This window comes from Ooceraea biroi, chromosome 8 (assembly GCF_003672135.1).
Source record: "Ooceraea biroi isolate clonal line C1 chromosome 8, Obir_v5.4, whole genome shotgun sequence".
Classification (NCBI taxonomy): Eukaryota; Metazoa; Arthropoda; class Insecta; order Hymenoptera; family Formicidae; genus Ooceraea; species Ooceraea biroi.
The window spans coordinates 4,926,383-4,943,953 of record NC_039513.1 but is presented as its reverse complement, the minus strand read 5'-3'; the positions used below and the strand labels follow the sequence as shown (position 1 = coordinate 4,943,953).

The following is a 17,571-nucleotide window of genomic DNA, read 5'->3' as shown; positions in this document are numbered from 1 at the left end:
GGTGAACCAGGAACTCTACCTGCCTCCTCCGCTCTCGTGCAACCTCGCGAGATGTGTGACCTCCTCCCGCGCGCGTCCGACAATCCGAGAGAAACCCGTCGGCTAGCTGTCCCCACCTTACAGCTACGAGCTGCAAGCCTGCTGCATCGTGTCTTGCGGATAATTATTGACGGTTAAGCAATCTAACATTCATATGAATTTAAGATTTCTGCAGGCGAGTACTTACAGACAATATCGAGGAAATATAAGGATCAATTGTAGTAAATCTGGATGCTTTGGAAAAAATAGTAAAACGCAAGAAGTTGGAAGGTGGAAAACGCGCTGCTATTGTAAGCATTATTTAAGTCACATATATTTCTCATTATCAGGTACAGATTACTGTTTTACATATCTAATAGTAAAGTATGTATCTAGACTATATTTAAATATATTCGTTGAATTATGATGGCGATACACAGTGATCAAATTAGACAGCTACAGATTAGATATTATTTGATGCAGCAGCATACGATTACAAGGTCAGCTCGTTTAACATTTTCCCCTTTGCGCACATATGTGCTTTCTTTCTATTAGATTTTCGCTGTACGGGTGTCCTCGGGTCATATTGCCGGCTGGCATGCGTTCGATTCGCTCGGTTGCGAAACAGACAAGAAGACTTGTTTCAATCCACCTCGGTGACCCTTCATCGACACGGTCGTTCGACGAATCGATTGCTACGAGTATCCGGTATACACGGCCTATTCGGAATGGGCAAATTGCACGGGAATACCCATTCCCGTACCCTGAGGCATACTTTTTGGGACCCGGACATGATCATTCTTCGAGAGATCTAGAGAGATCAGAAGAGATCCACAGAGTTTCTTCGTACATTTCGTTGGTATCTCATATCGCGCTTTCTCTGCAACGCTAAACAAAATACTATCAATTTTCATGCATATCTTAATATGAATATAAATATATTAATAATTCTGTACTATCGAAGGTAAAATTTTCACAAAGATCTGTGTTGTCTTTATAAAAATTGTATGAAACATTTAATTAAAAAATTATATTTATTAGACCAATATCCTCGATCCTGTTTTGCGAAATCGCTCTGGTCTGTCGTGGGAGATGGCTGTATGTATCAAAGCTGTCCTAGTGAAGCAATCGTGATGTTTGGGCTGCCGTTAGGGAAGCGATAGCGACCGATGCCTAACGCGGTTACATGCCCGCTTACATATCGCGGCTGCACACGCGCCCATATCCACGTGCACTCACGAACGCATTAAATGCCGCGAGTCTAGGAGTGCACTCGAGTAAAAGCGAATTTATACGGGTCATTCTTGATGAGTACTCTGCAAGTTAAACTGGTTGCGGAAGACAAGAACAGAGGAAACATTTTCTTCAATTTTTCATATATATTTCCTATTTCTTTAAATCAATTAATAATTAAGTGAACACTTCGGGCTTACAAGGAATTTAAAAAAAGTGGATAAATGTCCTAATTCAATTATTTTAATACATTTACAACAAATTTATAATACTTTCTCGTTGCACTACGTACGAAAGATCAGCCAGCGCATCTTCGCGGAGCGCCAGAAGGGATCGAAGATTTTTTCTGCACGAATGATTCTGGCGCGATAATTATCGAAAGTGCATCGCGCGGACTCGCCTTAACGCGCGTTTCCCTTCGACAGAAGCGGCGGGTGGAATCGATGAGCCGCTCCGAAGTGGCTCGCTGCCGAGAAAGAGGCGGCAAGCAAGAGGAGAGAAAAGATCTCTCCGGGGCCCGTGCGACACGGGGCCCTCTCTCTCTCTTTCACCCCCCTCGTGCATACGATCTGTGGCACACTTCGTGCCACACTCGGGGCACACGTACGCCGTAGCATCGCGCACGAGCTCGAAATTTACGGCACGCGAGCGCGCCGCTGGCACGGATGCACGGCTGCGGCCGCGCCGGGCCGCTCCTCTTCTGCATCGTCGTCGCTCGCGCATCTCCTGCGGTGGGTTGCGCAACCACCACCTATCTCCAACCACCACGGAGAGAAAGAGAGATCGAGGGCCGGTCGGCATGGCGTAAAGAGAGGAGACGACGACGACGACGACGACGATGCGACGTGGGGTGGCGCGACGGAGAGGAAATGATGTGTACCAGCTGCACCCAGCTCATTCCGACTGCCGAGTGCAATACGTGTTCGCCGCCCCGCATATATCTCTTTGTTGGCGTGCCTATTTTTAGATCCGCCATCGATGCGAGATGAATTTTTTCGCCGAGAAGCTGGGCAGCCGGAACGGGTGTGACTGCGAGCGTGAACTCCTCGTATCGTCTACGGACCTTCCTGCTGCTTCTTCTTTCATCGTTTAGATCGGAATTTGATTTTCAATAGAGATTTTGATTTTTCTAAAAAAAAAAGAAATGGAATAATCGATAAATGAGAAAGGGAGAAAGGGGGTTTTTTTGTTTAATTATTTTGAAACATTGTTCTGTGATAGATATCGTAGAGATTGTCAAAAAGCACAATTTATACGTATAAATTTCTCTTTGTTGTGTCACAAATGAAAAATGTAACAACTGCAGATTTTTCATCACAGAACCAAACGCATTGCGGCATTTCGGTGTCTTCTGACGAAAACTCGATCAAGACATAATATTTTGCAAAGAGAACCTCATCCGTCCCCGTAGGAGTCCTCAATCCAACGGCACGGCCGTACATTACAAGATCCATGTTCTCCCTACGAGATTCATCGATTTTTGTACTGTGCCGGCGGAGACTTTCACCGGAATACGTGCGCGCGGACTACGGCGTGAAGAGCGTTAAAATGCGCGCGGCAAATCCTCCTACACCAACCCGTGGTCGCCGCGTGCGCGAGCGAGCGAGCTTGGCGTGTGGGTGTACCAGCGCTAACGGCGGCGGTCGAAGATCGCGTAGCTCGTGCGCGAGACGTTATTCCATAATTGGCCCTCATCTCCGAGGAGCACAATCCGATCGTTACCTATTCGTTATCCGCGATCTCGCTTGTACTATCCGTAGTTGGCAGCGTGCCCTCCCGACGACGACGAGACACGCGCACGGTGACATCCCCCGCATAACGAAGTAAATCAGCTTCGGAACGGCGGGCGAGGAGGCTTCGCCAAATGCCGAACCCCGGGGGAGAGACAGAGAAAGAGAGAGAGACGGAAAGGGGGCCGAGAAACAGCGGGACGTCGAGCGAGAGACAGAAGAGGGAACGAGCGGATCGAAGACGGGAGAGGCCGACTCCCTTGATACCTTGTATGCAGAATCTTGGTATTCCTTCTGCATCAAATGCTAAAGCCATGCTACTAACTGCGGGCGGCTCTCTGCGTGTTCCAAACGGCCTTCCCTCTCGATTCGATTTTTCCTACTCCGCCTCCCGCGCGCCGGGACCGATATTATGGAAATACCGGCACAGGATGGCATAACGATTGACGAGACGCGTATTTGTACCGAGCTGTGCACCGTGAATTTCAACTAATCACGTCGCTGCTTGCGATGGGATATATCGCTGTCAGGGCTGCCGTGTACATCGCACCTGCGGATTCAACGTTAAACGATACAAAATAGCATATTTCTGTTGAAAAATATAATTGTGACATTTTTTGCAATAATAAAATTGCATCCTATTTATGCAGAAACGATGTAATAACGCATTACATGTTTAGTACATATCTAAATTTATACTAATATCTATTGCTTCAAAAACATCAGAACGAGATCTTCAATTTCAATTTTAATTCTCATTAAAATCTCAGATTTCGAAATGAGATACTATCACGTAAGAATCTTGGTTTAATCAATAAAGTTGGATATATAATTCGCTTATACGTCAAAATTAGGAGCACGAAAGCTCTCGTATTAAATTCATGCGGTTCACCCAGTCGTCGTTCTCCCATGAACATTACTGCGGACCACTATAAGTCCCTTGGACGCGCGTCGATTCCCAAGGCATTGCTGCATCTCCGTAATCGAGTTGACCTTTGACATGCAATATTATCGACGAGCGTAATCGACTTTGACGTTGTTAACGCGTAATTAACGCGTATCGCGGTATCGTTAGCAGAGTTCAGACGCGCTGATACCACGCGATTTATTGTCGGATCTGGGTATCTCGCCCATCTATCGGGACCGTCGTGCTCGCTGCGCGCAGGGCCCAGCGAGCGGCACAGCAGCAGCAGCAGGCCCTTTACGATACACGCGAATAGTAGCAGCCAGCCGAAGCGCGCTCGCGATCCGCGAGCATTTATCATCGAGACAGGACAGTGGGGAATCGCCGCAATCGCGACGTAAAAAGTACCCTGCTCGGGGTTGCGCGTAGCACACGCGCTATTTGTCACCCCGTTATCCCTATTTGCAGCCCGTATCTCCCTTATCGTCGTGGCCGCGACACGGCCGCGGCCACTTTTGCCTCGGTGCGCGCGATCTTATCTTGCTTCTGGTCGCCTCCTTCCGTTTTATATAACCGCGACTTATCCTTCCCGGAATAAATTCAATGCTCAATAGTTATCGCGTCGACAAAGTACAACGCCGCGCCGCCTCGCATTTAGCGTCGACACGCCTCCCACCGCGACACCGGTGCACTCTTCGTTCCGGAACACGAGAGAGCGAGATTTAGTTGCTGTTACGAGCTTCTTTTCTGTAATTCTAATATGCACTGTCTACGAGCTGGTTTGTGCTTCCAAGAGCGCAGAGAAACAAGAGAAATACCGGTCTACTCCGCAAAGCAGACCGCTGGGGTGTGTAAGATCGAGGAGTTAGCGACGTAGCGGTGTTATATTTTCAATTAAACGCGAAGCTAGATTGAAATAATAGATCATACTGAGGTTCTCAAGAAAGATATTTAGGAATCTAAATAACTTGCTCTTTGTCAATCTGACCTAATAAGATCTGGTTAATCGATCTTCTTTATCTGTTTATGTTATTCATAGAGTTGCAATATAGAAAGAAACAATTATTAAATCTGCCATTGGGTCAATATTAAAGATTCGCTTATATTCCATATATCTCTGATTATAAAACATATGTGCAATATATAAAATCCAGTATCCATTATTAAATAGCATAGATCTATGCACCGCATCATTTTTTAGGATAAAATACGTAAATGGTATTGCAGCTACAGAGAAGAATCCTATTCTAAAAGAGGCGTGTTAACTTCGTGAGGTTCTTTTTTATCGAATAGTTGAGGCCTTCTTTCCGCGATGCTGATTGGTTATCTCGATTCGCGTTGGAAAAAGAAAAAAATTTTAATGGCTAGAACTTTTTCATTTATTGTTTTAACGAATTTTAAATTATCGAGAACTCTAGGCAAAATGCCAAATAACAATATAAATAGCACAGAACTCCTCGGAAAAGAAAAAAATTTTAACGGCTAGAACTTTTTCATTTCTAAATCTAAAGGTTTTTCAATCGTCGAGACCTCTTCGCAATATGCCAAATCCACTCTTAAAAAAGCCGTGTTAAATCAAATCGAAATCATTGTTGCTTCTTTTCCGCGACGCTGATTGGTTATCTCGATTCGCGTTGTGCGTTATGTTCAGTTTAGATTACCATCGCGCGGCTGTCTTCGCGTGGAGGTTAACAATTTGGTAGAGTGTGAGAATTGTGCATATAATAAATAATAGGTATAAGATATTATTATTCGAAAACATTATTAATATTGAAAAATAAAATAGCGCGCGCCTGTGTTGTACTAGTCATATAAAAGACAATTAATTCTCGATATTTTGTATGCTAAAGGTATAATAAAAGAATAATGAGAGGTTTTTTAAAAAATACTATTTTCACTTATATTTATTTTTTCTAGTACGATTAGTTTTTAAACATTGATTGACTATCGTAGATTTAAAATGGAGAACTGACTCGTTCCTTGCAATGCTGCCTAGGGTTAACCCAGATGCGACTCAGATGCTCGGCTCCGTTCGGCTTTGCAGACGACCGTGCGCTTTCATATTCCACTCTCGGCGATTCAGAGAGGGAATAATAGGAAAGGGCGGGAAAATGAGCGGAGTGGGCGGTATTTCGCGGGCGCGTTTGCTAGAGGTTTCTCTCCTCCGTCTCGATGTCGGTCCCTCTTTGTTCCGCGCGTGTGCACGAACAACACGTAGCGGCGTTTATCTTTTCGACTCTCAGCCGCGAGCGATGCACCGCGTGACACGCAAGACGGATGGTTTCGCATGTGTATTTGCGTTTGCGGGACGATGCGCGTTTCTACGCGCACGGGTTTCCTCGCCTTCTTGTCCCCCCGGAAAATGAGGTCCGACCTTCGTCGCTGTTTTTCACACGGGAAACCGCGACCGATGCGCGCACGCGAGAAAATCCTCCGACTGGAGAGAACGGACCGGACGGAAATTAATTAATATCGCGTATGCCTGCCGGCAGACGCGGGAGATTGATTTGACGCGCTTGAATAGTTGCCGGGGAGAGAAAACAACTTGCACGCTCGTTGTTAACCGTCTGTTATTTTAAATACAGCCGTGTCACGGACTGCAGAAGAATATATGTCAAGGTGTTCTCGATGAATCATCCGCGCGTCTCATTTTCAATCACGATATATCTACTAAATTAACGACAAGTTAACAATTATCGCAACGGAAAAGATTTTCTTCTCGAAACACACACGAGTGTCCAAGGGTAGAAGGTAACAAACGTAGGAAAAGAATTGACTCCACTGAAATTACATTATATATTACACGTGCATTCGTGGTATATCGGGAATGCCACAAGAGCGGATAGATTACACCGACATAGATCACGAGTCCTCTCGCGGTCGGATACTCGCGAGAAACTCGCGTGTACCCGCCGTGGGCACCCGCCGTAGATGGTGATACGCGTGTATAAAATTTCGTACTGGTACCCGGCGGGACGCCAATTATACATGTACGCGGCTGCGATTTCGCAACGGCGGCAATGAAGCTCTAATGACGATCGCTGTCAACCGCGGTGTCGTTCGCTAAAACCGTAAAGCGCGCCGCGCGGGATCGCGGAACCCGCGCCCGGTTATTTCCGAAGCGTATAAGGCACGCCGGGTAACGCAGTTCTGTAATCGGCGCCAGATATTACGCGAGTGAGGAGACCGAAAGCAAGAGGTGGAATACGCGCGCTTGAATATGCACGCGGAATTGGAATAAAAACCGGTCTGACCGGCGAAACGCCGTAAAGTTGAGATACTGCATCGCGAACGCGAAGCGGCACGCGGCTGACGTACGACGAAGGCGGACGCTGACGGGTATACGGACTAATGAGTGTGGCGCTTACGCGATTTCGCAACGATCCTGGAATTAGCATACGCAAGACACTTTGATAGCTATCTCAGTATTTCACATTTTACTTTTGGTCTCTGGCTGCCTTGACTTTGTTAATTTATTATTTGGGACATGCACCGAAGGAATCTAAACGTGTGCTGTTATGAGACGGAAGAATTTGCGGGCTCAGCTGTTATTAAAAGCATCGAATTTTATTCCCATGATTCTTCGCGATAAAAAATGAAGTTGGAATTTCTTATTAGTATAGTGCTTTTATACACGTATTATGCACTTTTTGAGACTTGTTTGAGACTTCTCTAGTTTCAAATATGATTTTTAAATTTGTATTTAATATTTTAATTTTACTTTTTCTCGATATTTTTATATATTCGTGTGTTTACCCTGCATATTTTTATTCAAAATCTGTCACATGATACCAAAACTTCTCTAAATACTTCTCCGCTTTCGCATATCTTCTGGGTCTTCGGCGATCCTATGGTCTCGTGAGTTATCGATTGTTGTCATTCTTTCATTGGATGTCACGCAAGATCATCATTATTGGTTCTTTTCTCGTCAATTTTTCAATGCAAGATCGAGATCCGCAGGAAATCTCAGCTTTTCATCACATCTTTCGTAGTTTGTTCGAGATGATCATCGATCAATAATTTCTGGAAAAGCATCTAGAACCACGGGAGACGATAACGGTAGATAGGCTTACGGTGAAAGGTCGTCGAAGAACGCCACGGCTTTACGTCAATTACATTGATATAGTGTCCCCTGCACTTGCAGTTCTTATCGATATACCTCTGCTACTGCCTTTTCCTCCTTTGTCAATACATAGAATTTTTCCTGATGTTATCATCCACATTAGCTATTTTTTTATATTCGCGAAAGATTACGTTTAAAAGCAATAATTAATTACACTCTTCTACTGAATATAGTTTCTAGCATAAGAGAATATGTAATGATTTATTATAAGAGAGATGATGCATGAGAACACAACTCTCTTACGTATCGCAGTGTAATTTAAATATTATTTAAATATAACATAAAATTCTCTTTTTCTCTCTCTGTTCATTAGTATTGTAAAATAGATAATTATTGCTAATGAAGAACTTTCAAGTAAAATTTCTAGAAATATGTGCAGCATATAAATATTTTTGAATATAAAGATACCATTTTCGTTCCATAATAGATATTTGTTTATTGTTAAAATATAATACAAAACTTTGAATATAATATAAAAGAATGATATAAAATTTTCTGAAATCTGTAGATTTATACTAACAGGTTTTATATATTAGAAAATCTATCTACTATAAAAAGAAAGTAACACGATACATCTGCTCGCGCTTACTGTGCAGATTCGAAAAGCGTTTCACGAATGTGACAAGTTGATAAGTTGTATTTTGAATATACGTGTATGTGTGTGTGTGTGGTCTTGCGATATCCGGCTACTATAATTTATAAATCAACCGAATCGATGGCATGTCTGATACGATGCTTATCGCTCAAGGAGTACACCCTTATTCAAAATATTGACATTCATCCGTGAATGATTAATTCGTTGCATTACCCGACTTGTAACTTGTCTGCATTATCTATCTTGTTATCGATGGAAACATTCTGCGTATCAGAGTGTACGTTTCGTTACGTGAATATAATTAATAGAAGAAAACTTCCCAATATACTGAATTCAATGTTCTGGTTACATCGTAAATAAGATAGTTCATGAATATGACAATAAACTAGAAAGCTGTCAAATTAAGTACATGATTTCAGATTTCTGGCACAGTATTAATAGTAATATCAGCTCAATTGCAACAAGCTCAGTTTTGTAATCTGTTTGAATCTTGATTTATCGAAAAATTAGCAACATATCCTCTATTTGCTGATTTTAAATTCGCGATAAATGCTTCAATACTTTATGATTTCGAAGCATAGACGCGCGTTTACATATACATGCATGTACCAAATATATATTTCAAGAATATTTATCACGTGCAGAGAAAACCGCTATAGAGGAGATTGCTCTCCGCGAAAGTGGAAACACTGTGTGAAAATCGTTTTCGTATTGCTTCTGTCACACGTCGAAAAAAAAGGTTTCAATCTCGCGCGTGTGCGGGATGAGGCGTGCGCACACGCACGGCGGCGCGTAATCCGCTCGCACGCATTATCCACGGTGCACGCCGCAAGAAGCGTAGTTGACGCCGTATGGCGCCCCATGCATCATATTCTTGCGTCGATAACTCGGCGCGGTGTTTGCTCTGGGTGCCACGCAAGAAGAGCATCTCACGCTACCGGCCGACAGGCCGCGACGCAAGAAAGCTTGATTAATAACGGAATAATAATACGTTCCTCCGGCTCGCGACACAATGTCGTAAATATGCAGCGGCGAGCCGCTCTGCCGGCCTTCTTGCGCCGGCAGCTCGTCTCGTTCTCTTCCTCATCCGGTGTATCACGTGTACACGTGTAATATTAGTCGATCGGCTTCTTATTAGCGCGCAAGAAAGAGTATCACACCCCATGTAACACGGCTGCCGCATGTTCGTTTATCTTTTGCGCGATATTTTGCGCGATGCGCAATGATATTTTGATAATTAGCGTTAGACTTGTGTCAGAAATCAAATAACATAGTTCCAGTTTAAAATGATGGGGGAAGATTTTTGACTGGAAGATCATTTGTATTGAATGATTGAGATATTAAATTCTGATGCTATTGCATGTTACACTTTTTTCTCCAGCTTTTTTCTGATAATCACAAGTAATTAAAATTCTGCTTCGGCATTCTGCTTCAATTGTTGAAGTTTCGTAATACTTGTTTGAGATCTGGCTCAAGTAAAATAATCAAGTTATTCCTATAATTTGGAGAATATAGCTCCACATTCTTTGGAAAACCAAAAAATAAGTTATGACAAATAATGTTCGAAAGTTTACTGTTTTTAAGATCAAATGTCAAACTGTGAATACAGTGAAACACGTGTACCAATGCGAGATGGTGCAAACGCAGCGTACACGTTGCCTGAGGCGTGATTTATCGTCGCCTTTTCATCCCTTCAAGCTTGCGAATTTCCTACAAACGTACCGATTAAGCACGCTTGTTAAAGATGGCGAAGGAGTCACGCATTTTACACCGTCATGTAATTTCACGCGCAGCTCATTAGTGATGTAATTAATTCGAAACGCGGAACGCTTCGTATATCCACCTATCTTCCTCAATTGCGTTGGAAGAACGAAACTCTCCAGATAGTTTTTTCTTCACATCTTTCTAGTTAGCAAATCGATTTTATACGCGTTCTCTTCCGTAAAGGAGGTTTTTACGTAACGTGCGGAATAAGCATAAAGAAATATAATTATTAGAAATATAATATAATGGAACTACAAATATTGAGAATATTACTAAAATAGCTTTTGCTGTTCTCATTTGTTGTTTGCCATTTCTTTTAATTTCCTTTAATAGTAGACGTGGATCATTCGACTGGATGATCCAAGTTTATCGTTGAACTGCAGAAAAGAAAGTGTTATTCTCGTCTACCTGTCACCACGTAATTCCCATGAAAATGCGACATTTCTGAAAGCGTAACCTCCTCCTCTCCCCTCAGTTACCCGTTCTTGTCAGAATCGATAACACGGTAAAAAATAACGGGGTCGAACTTGCCCGTTACTGCGGCGTGTCCACTCCACTTTGTCTCGCTCTCCCGTCCATAGTAACCAATTTCTAACGGGCGGCATGCGGTTATTTCCGAACGGCGTATTTTTTTTCTGCCGCGGGCGCAACCCTCGCACGTCGCCGCGCAAGAAATTATGCATCGCGTGAGCCGAGACCGCTCCCCGCGCGACTTCTTGCTCGGTAGCGGCCTCCTTCGTGGGTCTGGGCTCCCCATAAGTCATCCTAGGTGTTCCTTCGGTAATGACCCGCTCGTCCCACTCGTCCCACCATTCTCTTCCAGGCTAGTCGCGGCTTCTCGTTTTACTCATCACGAGGCCGGCTGCCCCCGGTAGCCGGGGCCGCACCGTCGCGAATCGGGATCTCGGCGGTGGGCCCCAGCATCATCCCCGGGGTCGTCCGCGTGCATCCCATGCTCGTTGTGTTCTTCCCCTCCCCGGCTTCAACGATGGCGTAATTATCGCCGCGAGGAGTTGTATCTCGCAGTCGTCGCTTCAACGTAAGAAACGCTTGCCTTGGGCGGTACCTTTATGCGCCGGTGATGACAGAACGGCTGTCGCTATCACAGTCAGTCGGACATTCGTGCCCCCGAGCTTGACATAATTTCATTGAAAATACACGAGAGTTCGATGCGCGGGTTAGTTACGCAGGGCGTTACGCCGCCGTCGACTCGCATGCTTACTTTATGTTAATAATTTGGTGATATAAATGAAGGTTTATATCGGCCGTATGCGGAGTGTGTGCGATAATTACGTACCGCGAGGAAACGATAAGTAATAAGAACGCGATACCTGATTATAGGATCAGATAAAATTGCCGTGTACCTGAGATACGATATATCCTGGCGCAGGTGCGTCGTATTTATCGACTCGTTCGTCGCGCCGACCGATGGTCGAGGAAATTAACGTTACAATCTGCATGAAGGTCGTACAATAATGCGATGCGTGCATCTCCAGACAGGCTGGAATGCCGGTGTAACGGAACATTGCGACAGTCACAAAATGCAACTTTTATCGACGAGCCTAACGAAGATCGAAAAGTCCTGTGGAATGTTAGTGACTTGTCTCTATGATTACGTCGGAGACAAGTCGTTACCTCGGTGGGATCGTCAATCGCAGGGTTAATCTTTAGAGGAAGTTCACGCGTGGACTTTGCATTCTCTCCTTATCTCTTTCTTTCTCTGATCTATGATACTTGAAACAATGAGAGAATATAAAGAAAAGCGCTTTATTATTTTACATAAAATTAAAAGTAGAAAAGCCTATTATTAAAATATTTACACAGTCTGCGAGTATTACTGATTGCATTTGTGGATAAACTATAAGAGTCTAGAAATAAAATTATTTTAAACGTGTCATAATAGAAACAAAATAAAAAGCAAACTTGCTACATCGCGATTTACGTAACACGAATATTTATTTTACATCAAGGATTAAAACGTTAACTCTCAATTAACGGCAGATTTCATCGTCTTTCATAACGGTTCGCCGATGCGCGAATAAGATCCCTTAACCGCTCTTTAATTATAATCATCTATTGCATGTCCCTACACTTGTACCGGAAACGCTTTCATCGATCCTTCTTGTATATTTGGGTCATCGCGATTATATCACGATTATTTGTTCAAGTATAATGAGCATTTTAATAAGATACTTTATTAAATCCCATTTGATGCTATAATTGCAAAACTTATTATTAAAAAATTCAAAAATTGCAAAAATAATTAAAGCTATTAAATATAATAAGCTACTAATAATCTTTACATGTTTATATGTCCTACAAGAAGCTTTATGAACAATAATTATTTGTTAGTCAGAAAAAATAAATTTATGTTAATTATATTAATTAAAAAAATTTCTTAAGTAGCTACTAATTATAATAAATTGTCTTTCGCAAGAAAAATTACAAACTCTTACGTTTGAAATTATTATATTAGACGATTAATATTTTTGTATGCAAATTATTATAAAGATATTTTTATTATTATCAGAACGTTGCGAGATGATTGCTGGATATTGCGCAAAGTAGATTTTTCCCACCCTTTTAGGAAAATCAGCGTTGGAAACATGATAGCACGTGAGCACGCGATCGATATGTACGATTTCATACCCGCGGTATGAGCATCAAATGATGCGGTGGTAATGCGCTTTCTCATTAAGATATTAAGAAATATTGAAACTCGTAACATTAGCGCGACACGCGACCACCGGCAGCGATTTCATTCTGTAACAGATTACTCGTTTGATTTGGCGTTGCCAACGTTTGAAATAAGATTTATTTGTGCAAGCATAGTATTTAATTGCTTCTACGCGAACGGTTCTAATGAAGTTTTTGCCTACAATGTGCAGAAGCGTTTTTATAATGTTTGGAGATGTACAAGAGCATATTTGCATGATAGCTCATACATATCGAATTACATCCTAATTGCTTTTAACAAGGATATCTCATGCATAGAAAGAGCATTAACGAGACATAAAAATAGAAATCGTTCTTATTGCATGATTGCTTAAGCGTAAACGTTGCTTTATAATTTGAGTATTTCTTTTTGTTTTTTGTTATCGATGAATCCCATTCTGTGATATCTTTTATTTATAGAATTCGCACATTACCTTTTACAATCTAGTGAGAAACTTTTCCCAACTAACTGGTGCCATATTTGGTGTCGTTATGCGTATACTTTTCGCACCCCAATAGACTATAATTAAAAATGGAGAAATGTGCACTAATTAAGAATCTCCTTCAAAGAACTATATTATAGTGTCTTTCCTTCAATTTTCTTTCTCATCTTACTGATCCTTCATTGCTCGGAAATCGGCGCGGCTCCTTCACCGTCTTCCCTTCGCTTTTTCTATGAAAACGTCAGAGTATCGCGGCGGGAGAGGCCGAGGTAATAACGGAGTCACTATCGGAAGCCCCTCCACGCCACCCCCACCCGGGCGGCGGAGAGAGGCTATTTTACCGCTAGTCCAAGGCAAGATAGGATGACCTACTTCAGCAGGCTCCTCCTAAGTAGAGGGGCATCCACTGCGGTGTTGATTTCTAATCGGAAAAGTCGCCGCGACCGACCGGCCAATCCGCGTCGGTCCCGGCGCGGCCGCGTTCGTTTTGCATCGGTCGCGTTGTAAAAAAACGGGATACCCGACCAATCGGCGGACGATCCGCGGCTGCAACTCGCGGCATTTGCATACGACGGAGCGAACGACCGCCCGGTGAGATTACCGAGAGTAACGACGTCGTTGCTGATGCATACACGACGAGCGGCGGTGCCATTGTTTTTTGGCGTAGACGAGAGGCTGCATCGATCCTCGCCAAGTGATGGTTGGGGATAAAGGCGCGCGATTCGCCCGTGTGCTGCAGCACACACAGGGATTCAGGAATTCGTGATTAAATCCACGCGGAATTTTATTGTAGTATCTCCGATAAAATCTTGTTGGATCGACGCTGGCAGGCTCGCCCGCAACAAAGCTCGCGGTTGCGTTTGTAGGACTGTCTTGATCAAGCGTGCAGATGACGGAATAGCACAGCTATTGTACTGAGCTACGGTGGCGTAATCATCAACGTGTGTCGACCTACCTTTTCGTTTTTAAAAATCTTGTCGCTTTCTATGGGACACAATGACAATTCGCCGATATTAGACCGATATATTCGTGAAATCGAAACCTTTTTCTCTTCTAAGAAGAGAAAATATTACATCAGCTACATCTCGCTAAATATTACATCAGCTGTGTCCGCAATGTGTGGTCACTATTAATTGATATAAATCTTCTTCATAGTAATATTTATTTCTTCAAATATTTCTAGCATTCGACGATCAATCTCAAGTTCCTAGACGTCCTTGTGAACATCAGCTTACGGTTAATCTGGTTTTCATGATGCCACCACGCTTTGATTCTTCACGCGAGGAGCGTGTATGATGTCCACCGAAGTAACAATTAAGAGATCGCGGCTGCCCGTCTGCCGCGAGGTGATCCCTTAGACAGGTTCGTGGGAAACGGTGCACCCGATGCCGAAGAGCGTAGAACGGCTTTGCTTCTCGGCACCGCTCAGCTGACCGTTGTACGTCGTTAAAGACGCGTCATTAAGGTTAAACGCTTGTGGAAGCGGCGCGCTAGCACCGGCGTCTACGCTCGCGGGTGCCCGGAGCGGAAGATCCATACGTGCAAGCAAATAACAAATTCATGTAGTGGATGGTAACCCCATAAGAGAGAGAGAAAGATCCACGTTCTCGTCGCAATACCGGTCCGGCGGAACGGTACCGGTCCGACTTTGACCTCTGCTTTTCTACGCGAGTCATCATTTTCTCGTTATTGGATTTGCCCGCTTTTAAGCGGGACATCACCGCTAAAGCGTAACTTTATGCGGTGTTTGCTAATGCCTGGCGTATCGCCATGTTAACGGTCAATAATAAAACCGTGATGTGTTTTCGTAGACAGTCGAACTTCTAAAATTGTTTCGTTAAATGAAAATGTCTCCATTTCGATTTGACATGTTGTTTTGCAAGACCAAAAAAGATAGACGATATAAATTTTATCCAGGTTTCTTCGTAATTTCATCGTTCGCTAGTTTGAAAAATGTTCTTCGGAGCAAAGTCCGTTAGACTGCAAACAGTACATTAATTTTCTCCTTAATGGTTCGAATAGTACATGCGGAAAAGGACAGGTACCTCTAATGTCACATAAATCTCAGCTTTTTAGGATCCGCGAGCCGTGGGTTATTCCAATCTTTACAATATTCGCATCTGCTTGTGGATAACATTAGATCGAGGCGCGATATCAAGTAACAAATATTTGCGTGACAGATCCACGAAGAGAAAATAAAACGCTCACGGATGAAAACGAGTGGAAGCTTGCAGTTTATTCGTAACGCAACTTGGACGCAAATCACCATTTTAACGAGTCCGCTGACGCAAGACGAGAGATATTCTCGGAATATTCTGAGATTATTCTCGGACAATATCCGCTGAACACGTTTGCTGAAGAGCATTTGTCATATTTCAGAATTTAAGAGCAAAATCAGATCAGCATGCGCGGAAAAAGAAATCTGGATTCAAACCTGCGATATTGAATCGAATTCATGAAGAACGATTGATTAGTGCATTTCTCTACCAATATACTTACGCGAGTTCAAATTTATTGGCATCTCGAAACTACGTTAAACAAAAATTCTGTCTTGCTCCAAACTTGTGCTGAAGGAATCTGCCTATGACTTCACGTTTTAATTAAAGTCGCTGATAACTTAATCAGAGCTAGTTAATTAGTTGATCAGTAACGATCTCGAGGCTCTCATGTGTTTCTCAAGTTCAATCAACGTCTAAGCGTCGTTTATCTGGTTGCATAGTATCGGCGAGTATTGCCAATAATAACTTTGCTAGGTTGTGCTCTTGCGCAAATCGGAGTATCACTCGTCGGGCCGGACTATCCGCCGTTCTCAGCGGCATTAATCTTCCTCCCCTTGTGCCCCTCTCTCACTGGCCATTCCCTCGTTCTGGAATATCTCGATCGAGGCGTTTCGGAAGGATAAATAGACGCGGTATGACGGGAAATGTCGAGGTCCTCCTCGGGCTGGGAATGAGTTTGCCGGTTTCCTCCCACAAGCTTCGACCAGCTTCGCTCCCTCCTCTCTTTTCTGTCCCTTTGACCAGCCTGTCAGGGAGCTTGCGACCATTGTTTTACCTACAGCGGATCCTGGTTGCTGCAAATCCGCCGCCTTGCAGCGTCACGATCTTACAGCTAAAGGGAAAGAGACAACGAGAGAGAAGGAGAGAGAAAGGAGATGCGCCCTGCCGACCAGAGCGAGAAATCCGCCCAGCATTTCAATTCGCACGCCAGATGCGCGTTGATTTACTTCTGGTCTCGCTTGCGAAGATGTCGTGCGCAGAAACACGCGACGTCTTCTCGAAACATGTCTTTGCAGCACTTATGTCCCAAATAGTATGTTACCCGGAGATCAGAAAACACAGCATCTCTTATAAAAATCGTCTTAGCTACTGATTTTTCATTTTCGTATAATTTTGCAAAATGTAGACGAGTGTTTCTCAACGAAATCATCCTGGATCGCCTCAACACTTGCGTACCTGAAATTTCGTCAATCTCTATGTAGATCCTCAAGTGCTTCGACCGCACGTCCTCCTTTTCGATTTTAGAGACGCCGGTGATGTTCTCCAGATAGATATTATAATCACTTGAAAGGATGATGCGTGTCGTCGGGATACTATCAGAATATCGGGTGCCAATGGTATCAGGGTTGCTCAATAACGGTTCCTTATCGAGAAATTTGCGCAATGATCTGAAATTGCCCGTTGTACGACACGCGATTGTTATTGCCTTTCGAGAACGAATTGCCACGCCGCCGCGCGACCGCTCGTGAGTTGCTCCGCTGATGCTCACCGAAATTATCCCAAGTCATCGTCAGGACTACGGTCGCGTGAGACTTGCTTCGTCACTTTGGCCGAATGTTAACGCAACGCACGGCGACGTGATAAGATCTACGGTCGCGTCGCGGACCCATTACGTATCGTTAGCTCTGATTTTTCGAGATCGCCGGAGATCGCTCGCGATAATTATCCTTCCAGCTTGGTCTCGGCGCGCAGAAAGCTCACAGAAGTACGCGCGACCCTTGTACGCGTTATCCGCGTGACGCGCCAAATCACTAAACGAGCGAGGAG

At 43.7% G+C, this 17,571-nt stretch overlaps 1 protein-coding gene across 1 annotated transcript in view; it reads left to right on the top strand.

Annotated features, from left to right (window-relative positions):
* The window catches only part of LOC105279682 (zinc finger and SCAN domain-containing protein 26), a 325,080-nt gene that overhangs the window by 190,650 nt on the left and 116,859 nt on the right, over positions 1–17,571 (top strand). The gene's annotated exons all lie outside the window — the stretch shown is intronic.